We start from the raw sequence: 12,546 nt of genomic DNA, 5'->3' as shown, positions 1-12,546 counted from the left end.
GAATTCACCATGTTACTCAGATTCGGCTCACCAAATTTTGATAAATCTTTAAAAGTACACATCGTACAAGAGCAAGCTACTGGGAACTAACTGAATTCACAGAGAAACAGTGTTTCAGTTCGTTAAAACGTTGCTCTATCTTGAATAACAAGCTTATTACATGCGAATCCTATTGGGAACCTACTGAATTCACCATGATACTTAGATTCCGTTCCACAAAATGTTGCTCTATATTGAAAAGCAGACTCATACAAGCATGTCCCATTGGGATCTCACTGAATTCGCCTAGAAATTTTGATTCCATTCGTGAAAATTTTTCTATATCCCGAACAGTCCACTCATTACTACTGCGGCCTACTGGGAACTAACCGAATTCACCATGTTACTCATATTCGGCTCACCAAATTTTGATAAATCTTTAAAAGTACACATCGTACAAGAGCAGGCTACTGGGAACTAACTGAATTCACAGAGAAACAGTGTTTCAGTTCGTTAAAACGTTGCTCTATCTTGAATAACAAGCTTATTACATGCGAATCCTATTGGGAACCTACTGAATTCACCATGATACTTAGATTCCGTTCCACAAAATGTTGCTCTATATTGAAAAGCAGACTCATACAAGCATGTCCCATTGGGAACTCACTGAATTCGCCTAGAAATTTTGATTCCATTCGTGAGAATTTTTCTATATCCCGAACAGTCCACTCATTACTACTGCGGCCTACTGGGAACTAACCGAATTCACCATGTTACTCAGATTCGGCTCACCAAATTTTGATAAATCTTTAAAAGTACACATCGTACAAGAGCAAGCTACTGGGAACTAACTGAATTCACAGAGAAACAGTGTTTCAGTTCGTTAAAACGTTGCTCTATCTTGAATAAGAAGCTTATTACATGCGAATCCTATTGGGAACCTACTGAATTCACCATGATACTTAGATTCCGTTCCACAAAATGTTGCTCTATATTGAAAAGCAGACTCATACAAGCATGTCCCATTGGGAACTCACTGAATTCGCCTAGAAATTTTGATTCCATTCGTGAAAATTTTTCTATATCCCGAACAGTCCACTCATTACTACTGCGGCCTACTGGGAACTAACCGAATTCACCATGTTACTCAGATTCGGCTCACCAAATTTTGATAAATCTTTAAAAGTACACATCGTACAAGAGCAGGCTACTGGGAACTAACTGAATTCACAGAGAAACAGTGTTTCAGTTCGTTAAAACGTTGCTCTATCTTGAATAACAAGCTTATTACATGCGAATCCTATTGGGAACCTACTGAATTCACCATGATACTTAGATTCCGTTCCACAAAATGTTGCTCTATATTGAAAAGCAGACTCATACAAGCATGTCCCATTGGGAACTCACTGAATTCGCCTAGAAATTTTGATTCCATTCGTGAAAATTTTTCTATATCCCGAACAGTCCACTCATTACTACTGCGGCCTACTGGGAACTAACCGAATTCACCATGTTACTCAGATTCGGCTCACCAAATTTTGATAAATCTTTAAAAGTACACATCGTACAAGAGCAGGCTACTGGGAACTAACTGAATTCACAGAGAAACAGTGTTTCAGTTCGTTAAAACGTTGCTCTATCTTGAATAACAAGCTTATTACATGCGAATCCTATTGGGAACCTACTGAATTCACCATGATACTTAGATTCCGTTCCACAAAATGTTGCTCTATATTGAAAAGCAGACTCATACAAGCATGTCCCATTGGGAACTCACTGAATTCGCCTAGAAATTTTGATTCCATTCGTGAAAATTTTTCTATATCCCGAACAGTCCACTCATTACTACTGCGGCCTACTGGGAACTAACCGAATTCACCATGTTACTCAGATTCGGCTCACCAAATTTTGATAAATCTTTAAAAGTACACATCGTACAAGAGCAGGCTACTGGGAACTAACTGAATTCACAGAGAAACAGTGTTTCAGTTCGTTAAAACGTTGCTCTATCTTGAATAACAAGCTTATTACATGCGAATCCTATTGGGAACCTACTGAATTCACCATGATACTTAGATTCCGTTCCACAAAATGTTGCTCTATATTGAAAAGCAGACTCATACAAGCATGTCCCATTGGGAACTCACTGAATTCGCCTAGAAATTTTGATTCCATTCGTGAAAATTTTTCTATATCCCGAACAGTCCACTCATTACTACCGCGGCCTACTGGGAACTAACCGAATTCACCATGTTACTCAGATTCGGCTCACCAAATTTTGATAAATCTTTAAAAGCACAATTCGTACAAGAGCAGGCTACTGGGAACTAACTGAATTCACAGAGAAACAGTGTTTCAGTTCGTTAAAACGTTGCTCTATCTTGAATAACAAGCTTATTACATGCGAATCCTATTGGGAACCTACTGAATTCACCATGATACTTAGATTCCGTTCCACAAAATGTTGCTCTATATTGAAAAGCAGACTCATACAAGCATGTCCCATTGGGAACTCACTGAATTCGCCTAGAAATTTTGATTCCATTCGTGAAAATTTTTCTATATCCCGAACAGTCCACTTATTACTACTGCGGCCTACTGGGAACTAACCGAATTCACCATGTTACTCAGATTCGGCTCACCAAATTTTGATAAATCTTTAAAAGTACACATCGTACAAGAGCAGGCTACTGGGAACTAACTGAATTCACAGAGAAACAGTGTTTCAGTTCGTTAAAACGTTGCTCTATCTTGAATAACAAGCTTATTACATGCGAATCCTATTGGGAACCTACTGAATTCACCATGATACTTAGATTCCGTTCCACAAAATGTTGCTCTATATTGAAAAGCAGACTCATACAAGCATGTCCCATTGGGAACTCACTGAATTCGCCTAGAAATTTTGATTCCATTCGTGTAAATTTTTCTATATCCCGAACAGTCCACTCATTACTACTGCGGCCTACTGGGAACTAACCGAATTCACCATGTTACTCAGATTCGGCTCACCAAATTTTGATAAATCTTTAAAAGTACACATCGTACAAGAGGAGGCTACAGGGAACTAACTGAATTCACGGAGAAACAGTGTTTCAGTTCGTTAAAACGTTGCTCTATCTTGAATAACAAGCTTATTACATGCGAATCCTATTGGGAACCTACTGAATTCACCATGATACTTAGATTCCGTTCCACAAAATGTTGCTCTATATTGAAAAGAGGACTCATACAAGCATGTCCCATTGGGAACTCACTGAATTCGCCTAGAAATTTTGATTCCATTCGTGAAAATTTTTCTATATCCCGAACAGTCCACTCATTACTACTGCGGCCTACTGGGAACTAACCGAATTGACCATGTTAACAGATTCGGCTCACCAAATTTTGATAAATCTTTAAAAGTACACATCGTACAAGAGCAGGCTACTGGGAACTAACTGAATTCACGGAGAAACAGTGTTTCAGTACGTTAAAACGTTGCTCTATCTTGAATAACAATCTTATTACATGCGAATCCTATTGGGAACCTACTGAATTCACCATGATACTTAGATTCCGTTCCACAAAATGTTGCTCTATATTGAAAAGCAGACTCATACAAGCATGTCCCATTGGGAACTCACTGAATTCGCCTAGAAATTTTGATTCCATTCGTGAAAATTTTTCTATATCCCGAACAGTCCACTCATTACTACCGCGGCCTACTGGGAACTAACCGAATTCACCATGTTACTCAGATTCGGCTCACCAAATTTTGATAAATCTTTAAAAGTACACATCGTACAAGAGCAGGCTACTGGGAACTAACTGAATTCACAGAGAAACAGTGTTTCAGTTCGTTAAAACGTTGCTCTATCTTGAATAACAAGCTTATTACATGCGAATCCTATTGGGAACCTACTGAATTCACCAAGATACTTAGATTCCGTTCCACAAAATGTTGCTCTATATTGAAAAGCAGACTCATACAAGCATGTCCCAGTGGGAACTCACTGAATTCGCCTAGAAATTTTGATTCCATTCGTGAAAATTTTTCTATATCCCGAACAGTCCACTCATTACTACTGCGGCCTACTGGGAACTAACCGAATTCACCATGTTACTCAGATTCGGCTCACCAAATTTTGATAAATCTTTAAAAGTACACATCGTACAAGAGCAGGCTACTGGGAACTAAATGAATTCACAGAGAAACAATGTTTCAGTTCGTTAAAACGTTGCTCTATCTTGAATAACAAGCTTATTACATGCGAATCCTATTGGGAACCTACTGAATTCACCATGATACTTAGATTCCGTTCCACAAAATGTTGCTCTATATTGAAAAGCAGACTCATACAAGCATGTCCCATTGGGAACTCACTGAATTCGCCTAGAAATTTTGATTCCATTCGTGAAAATTTTTCTATATCCCGAACAGTCCACTCATTACTACTGCGGCCTACTGGGAACTAACCGAATTCACCATGTTACTCAGATTCGGCTCACCAAATTTTGATAAATCTTTAAAAGTACACATCGTACAAGAGCAGGCTACTGGGAACTAACTGAATTCACAGAGAAACAGTGTTTCAGTTCGTTAAAACGTTGCTCTATCTTGAATAACAAGCTTATTACATGCGAATCCTATTGGGAACCTACTGAATTCACCATGATACTTAGATTCCGTTCCACAAAATGTTGCTCTATATTGAAAAGCAGACTCATACAAGCATGTCCCATTGGGAACTCACTGAATTCGCCTAGAAATTTTGATTCCATTCGTGAAAATTTTTCTATATCCCGAACAGTCCACTCATTACTACTGCGGCCTACTGGGAACTAACCGAATTCACCATGTTACTCAGATTCGGCTCACCAAATTTTGATAAATCTTTAAAAGTACACATCGTACAAGAGCAGGCTACTGGGAACTAACTGAATTCACGGAGAAACAGTGTTTCAGTTCGTTAAAACGTTGCTCTATCTTGAATAACAAGCTTATTACATGCGAATCCTATTGGGAACCTACTGAATTCACCATGATACTTAGATTCTGTTCCACAAAATGTTGCTCTATATTGAAAAGCAGACTCATACAAGCATGTCCCATTGGGAACTCACTGAATTCGCCTAGAAATTTTGATTCCATTCGCGAAAATTTTTCTATATCCCGAACAGTCCACTCATTACTACTGCGGCCTACTGGGAACTAACCGAATTCACCATGTTACTCAGATTCGGCTCACCAAATTTTGATAAATCTTTAAAAGTACACATCGTACAAGAGCAGGCTACTGGGAACTAACTGAATTCACAGAGAAACAGTGTTTCAGTTCGTTAAAACGTTGCTCTATCTTGAAGAACAAGCTTATTACATGCGAATCCTATTGGGAACCTACTGAATTCACCATGATACTTAGATTCCGTTCCACAAAATGTTGCTCTATATTGAAAAGCAGACTCATACAAGCATGTCCCATTGGGAACTCACTGAATTCGCCTAGAAATTTTGATTCCATTCGTGAAAATTTTTCTATATCCCGAACAGTCCACTCATTACTACTGCGGCCTACTGGGAACTAACCGAATTCACCATGTTACTCAGATTCGGCTCACCAAATTTTGATAAATCTTTAAAAGTACACATCGTACAAGAGCAGGCTACTGGGAACTAACTGAATTCACGGAGAAACAGTGTTTCAGTTCGTTAAAACGTTGCTCTATCTTGAATAACAATCTTATTACATGCGAATCCTATTGGGAACCTACTGAATTCACCATGATACTTAGATTCCGTTCCACAAAATGTTGCTCTATATTGAAAAGCAGACTCATACAAGCATGTCCCATTGGGAACTCACTGAATTCGCCTAGAAATTTTGATTCCATTCGTGAAAATTTTTCTATATCCCGAACAGTCCACTCATTACTACTGCGGCCTACTGGGAACTAACCGAATTCACCATGTTACTCAGATTCGGCTCACCAAATTTTGATAAATCTTTAAAAGTACACATCGTACAAGAGCAGGCTACTGGGAACTAACTGAATTCACAGAGAAACAGTGTTTCAGTTCGTTAAAACGTTGCTCTATCTTGAATAACAATCTTATTACATGCGAATCCTATTGGGAACCTACTGAATTCACCATGATACTTAGATTCCGTTCCACAAAATGTTGCTCTATATTGAAAAGCAGACTCATACAAGCATGTCCCATTGGGAACTCACTGAATTCGCCTAGAAATTTTGATTCCATTCGTGAAAATTTTTCTATATCCCGAACAGTCCACTCATTACTACTGCGGCCTACTGGGAACTAACCGAATTCACCATGTTACTCAGATTCGGCTCACCAAATTTTGATAAATCTTTAAAAGTACACATCGTACAAGAGCAGGCTACTGGGAACTAACTGAATTCACAGAGAAACAGTGTTTCAGTTCGTTAAAACGTTGCTCTATCTTGAATAACAAGCTTATTACATGCGAATCCTATTGGGACCCTACTGAATTCACCATGATACTTAGATTCCGTTCCACAAAATGTTGCTCTATATTGAAAAGCAGACTCATACAAGCATGTCCCATTGGGAACTCACTGAATTCGCCTAGAATTTTTGATTCCATTCGTGTAAATTTTTCTATATCCCGAACAGTCCACTCATTACTACTGCGGCCTACTGGGAACTAACCGAATTCACCATGTTACTCAGATTCGGCTCACCAAATTTTGATAAATCTTTAAAAGTACACATCGTACAAGAGCAGGCTACTGGGAACTAACTGAATTCACAGAGAAACAGTGTTTCAGTTCGTTAAAACGTTGCTCTATCTTGAATAACAAGCTTATTACATGCGAATCCTATTGGGAACCTACTGAATTCACCATGATACTTAGATTCCGTTCCACAAAATGTTGCTCTATATTGAAAAGCAGACTCATACAAGCATGTCCCATTGGGAACTCACTGAATTCGCCTAGAAATTTTGATTCCATTCGTGAAAATTTTTCTATATCCCGAACAGTCCAGTCATTACTACCGCGGCCTACTGGGAACTAACCGAATTCACCATGTTACTCAGATTCGGCTCAACAAATTTTGATAAATCTTTAAAAGTACACATCGTACAAGAGCAGGCTACTGGGAACTAACTGAATTCACAGAGAAACAGTGTTTCAGTTCGTTAAAACGTTGCTCTATCTTGAATAACAAGCTTATTACATGCGAATCCTATTGGGAACCTACTGAATTCACCATGATACTTAGATTCCGTTACACAAAATGTTGCTCTATATTGAAAAGCAGACTCATACAAGCATGTCCCATTGGGAACTCACTGAATTCGCCTAGAAATTTTGATTCCATTCGTGAAAATTTTTCTATATCCCGAACAGTCCTCTCATTACTACCGCGGCCTACTGGGAACTAACCGAATTCACCATGTTACTCAGATTCGGCTCACCATATTTTGATAAATCTTTAAAAGTACACATCGTACAAGAGCAGGCTACTGGGAACTAACTGAATTCACAGAGAAACAGTGTTTCAGTTCGTTAAAACGTTGCTCTATCTTGAATAACAAGCTTATTACATGCGAATCCTATTGGGAACCTACTGAATTCACCATGATACTTAGATTCCGTTCCACAAAATGTTGCTCTATATTGAAAAGCAGACTCATACAAGCATGTCCCATTGGGAACTCACTGAATTCGCCTAGAAATTTTGATTCCATTCGTGAAAATTTTTCTATATCCCGAACAGTCCACTCATTACTACCGCGGCCTACTGGGAACTAACCGAATTCACAATGTTACTCAGATTCGGCTCACCAAATTTTGATAAATCTTTAAAAGTACACATCGTACAAGAGCAGGCTACTGGGAACTAACTGAATTCACAGAGAAACAGTGTTTCAGTTCGTTAAAACGTTGCTCTATCTTGAATAACAAGCTTATTACATGCGAATCCTATTGGGAACCTACTGAATTCACCATGATACTTAGATTCCGTTCCACAAAATGTTGCTCTATATTGAAAAGCAGACTCATACAAGCATGTCCCATTGGGAACTCACTGAATTCGCCTAGAAATTTTGATTCCATTCGTGAAAATTTTTCTATATCCCGAACAGTCCACTCATTACTACTGCGGCCTACTGGGAACTAACCGAATTCACCATGTTACTCAGATTCGGCTCACCAAATTTTGATAAATCTTTAAAAGTACACATCGTACAAGAGCAGGCTACTGGGAACTAACTGAATTCACAGAGAAACAGTGTTTCAGTTCGTTAAAACGTTGCTCTATCTTGAATAACAAGCTTATTACATGCGAATCCTATTGGGAACCTACTGAATTCACCATGATACTTAGATTCCGTTCCACAAAATGTTGCTCTATATTGAAAAGCAGACTCATACAAGCATGTCCCATTGGGAACTCACTGAATTCGCCTAGAAATTTTGATTCCATTCGTGAAAATTTTTCTATATCCCGAACAGTCCACTCATTACTACTGCGGCCTACTGGGAACTAACCGAATTCACCATGTTACTCAGATTCGGCTCACCAAATTTTGATAAATCTTTAAAAGTACACATCGTACAAGAGCAGGCTACTGGGAACTAACTGAATTCACAGAGAAACAGTGTTTCAGTTCGTTAAAACGTTGCTCTATCTTGAATAACAAGCTTATTACATGCGAATCCTATTGGGAACCTACTGAATTCACCATGATACTTAGATTCCGTTCCACAAAATGTTGCTCTATATTGAAAAGCAGACTCATACAAGCATGTCCCATTGGGAACTCACTGAATTCGCCTAGAAATTTTGATTCCATTCGTGAAAATTTTTCTATATCCCGAACAGTCCACTCATTACTACTGCGGCCTACTGGGAACTAACCGAATTCACCATGTTACTCAGATTCGGCTCACCAAATTTTGATAAATCTTTAAAAGTACACATCGTACAAGAGCAGGCTACTGGGAACTAACTGAATTCACAGAGAAACAGTGTTTCAGTTCGTTAAAACGTTGCTCTATCTTGAATAACAAGCTTATTACATGCGAATCCTATTGGGAACCTACTGAATTCACCATGATACTTAGATTCCGTTCCACAAAATGTTGCTCTATATTGAAAAGCAGACTCATACAAGCATGTCCCATTGGGAACTCACTGAATTCGCCTAGAAATTTTGATTCCATTCGTGAAAATTTTTCTATATCCCGAACAGTCCACTCATTACTACTGCGGCCTACTTTGGAACTAACCGAAATCACCATGTTACTCAGATTCGGCTCACCAAATATTGATAAATCTTTAAAAGTACACATCGTACAAGAGCAGGCTACTGGGAACTAACTGAATTCACAGAGAAACAGTGTTTCAGTTCGTTAAAACGTTGCTCTATCTTGAATAACAAGCTTATTACATGCGAATCCTATTGGGAACCTACTGAATTCACCATGATACTTAGATTCCGTTCCACAAAATGTTGCTCTATATTGAAAAGCAGACTCATACAAGCATGTCCCATTGGGAACTCACTGAATTCGCCTAGAAATTTTGATTCCATTCGTGAAAATTTTTCTATATCCCGAACAGTCCACTCATTACTACTGCGGCCTACTGGGAACTAACCGAATTCACCATGTTACTCAGATTCGGCTCACCAAATTTTGATAAATCTTTAAAAGTACACATCGTACAAGAGCAGGCTACTGGGAACTAACTGAATTCACAGAGAAACAGTGTTTCAGTTCGTTAAAACGTTGCTCTATCTTGAATAACAAGCTTATTACATGCGAATCCTATTGGGAACCTACTGAATTCACCATGATACTTAGATTCCGTTCCACAAAATGTTGCTCTATATTGAAAAGCAGACTCATACAAGCATGTCCCATTGGGAACTCACGAATTCGCCTAGAAATTTTGATTCCATTCGTGAAAATTTTTCTATATCCCGAACAGTCCACTCATTACTACTGCGGCCTACTTTGGAACTAACCGAATTCACCATGTTACTCAGATTCGGCTCACCAAATTTTGATAAATCTTTAAAAGTACACATCGTACAAGAGCAGGCTACTGGGAACTAACTGAATTCACAGAGAAACAGTGTTTCAGTTCGTTAAAACGTTGCTCTATCTTGAATAACAAGCTTATTACATGCGAATCCTATTGGGAACCTACTGAATTCACCATGATACTTAGATTCCGTTCCACAAAATGTTGCTCTATATTGAAAAGCAGACTCATACAAGCATGTCCCATTGGGAACTCACTGAATTCGCCTAGAAATTTTGATTCCATTCGTGAAAATTTTTCTATATCCCGAACAGTCCACTCATTACTACTGCGGCCTACTGGGAACTAACCGAATTCACCATGTTACTCAGATTCGGCTCACCAAATTTTGATAAATCTTTAAAAGTACACATCGTACAAGAGGAGGCTACAGGGAAGTAACTGAATTCACGGAGAAACAGTGTTTCAGTTCGTTAAAACGTTGCTCTATCTTGAAGAACAAGCTTATTACATGCGAATCCTATTGGGAACCTACTGAATTCACCATGATACTTAGATTCCGTTCCACAAAATGTTGCTCTATATTGAAAAGCAGACTCATACAAGCATGTCCCATTGGGAACTCACTGAATTCGCCTAGAAATTTTGATTCCATTCGTGAAAATTTTTCTATATCCCGAACAGTCCACTCATTACTACCGCGGCCTACTGGGAACTAACCGAATTCACCATGTTACTCAGATTCGGCTCACCAAATTTTGATAAATCTTTAAAAGCACAATTCGTACAAGAGCAGGCTACTGGGAACTAACTGAATTCACGGAGAAACAGTGTTTCAGTTCGTTAAAACGTTGCTCTATCTTGAATAACAAGCTTATTACATGCGAATCCTATTGGGAACCTACTGAATTCACCATGATACTTAGATTCCGTTCCACAAAATGTTGCTCTATATTGAAAAGCAGACTCATACAAGCATGTCCCATTGGGAACTCACTGAATTCGCCTAGAAATTTTGATTCCATTCGTGAAAATTTTTCTATATCCCGAACAGTCCACTCATTACTACTGCGGCCTACTGGGAACTAACCGAATTCACCATGTTACTCAGATTCGGCTCACCAAATTTTGATAAATCTTTAAAAGTACACATCGTACAAGAGCAGGCTACTGGGAACTAACTGAATTCACAGAGAAACAGTGTTTCAGTTCGTTAAAACGTTGCTCTATCTTGAATAACAAGCTTATTACATGCGAATCCTATTGGGAACCTACTGAATTCACCATGATACTTAGATTCCGTTCCACAAAATGTTGCTCTATATTGAAAAGCAGACTCATACAAGCATGTCCCATTGGGAACTCACTGAATTCGCCTAGAAATTTTGATTCCATTCGTGAAAATTTTTCTATATCCCGAACAGTCCACTCATTACTACTGCGGCCTACTTTGGAACTAACCGAATTCACCATGTTACTCAGATTCGGCTCACCAAATTTTGATAAATCTTTAAAAGTACACATCGTACAAGAGCAGGCTACTGGGAACTAACTGAATTCACAGAGAAACAGTGTTTCAGTTCGTTAAAACGTTGCTCTATCTTGAATAACAAGCTTATTACATGCGAATCCTATTGGGAACCTACTGAATTCACCATGATACTTAGATTCCGTTCCACAAAATGTTGCTCTATATTGAAAAGCAGACTCATACAAGCATGTCCCATTGGGAACTCACTGAATTCGCCTAGAAATTTTGATTCCATTCGTGAAAATTTTTCTATATCCCGAACAGTCCACTTATTACTACTGCGGCCTACTGGGAACTAACCGAATTCACCATGTTACTCAGATTCGGCTCACCAAATTTTGATAAATCTTTAAAAGTACACATCGTACAAGAGCAGCCTACTGGGAACTAACTTAATTCACAGAGAAACAGTGTTTCAGTTCGTTAAAACGTTGCTCTATCTTGAAGAACAAGCTTATTACATGCGAATCCTATTGGGAACCTACTGAATTCACCATGATACTTAGATTCCGTTCCACAAAATGTTGCTCTATATTGAAAAGCAGACTCATACAAGCATGTCCCATTGGGAACTCACTGAATTCGCCTAGAAATTTTGATTCCATTCGTGTAAATTTTTCTATATCCCGAACAGTCCACTCATTACTACTGCGGCCTACTGGGAACTAACCGAATTCACCATGTTACTCAGATTCGGCTCACCAAATTTTGATAAATCTTTAAAAGTACACATCGTACAAGAGGAGGCTACAGGGAAGTAACTGAATTCACGGAGAAACAGTGTTTCAGTTCGTTAAAACGTTGCTCTATCTTGAAGAACAAGCTTATTACATGCGAATCCTATTGGGAACCTACTGAATTCACCATGATACTTAGATTCCGTTCCACAAAATGTTGCTCTATATTGAAAAGCAGACTCATACAAGCATGTCCCATTGGGAACTCACTGAATTCGCCTAGAAATTTTGATTCCATTCGTGAAAATTTTTCTATATCCCGAACAGTC

This window comes from Rattus norvegicus, chromosome 8, assembly GCF_021556685.1.
Source record: "Rattus norvegicus strain SHRSP/BbbUtx chromosome 8, alternate assembly SHRSP_T2T, whole genome shotgun sequence".
Lineage (NCBI taxonomy): Eukaryota > Metazoa > Chordata > Mammalia > Rodentia > Muridae > Rattus > Rattus norvegicus.
This window is presented reverse-complemented; position numbering follows the sequence as displayed.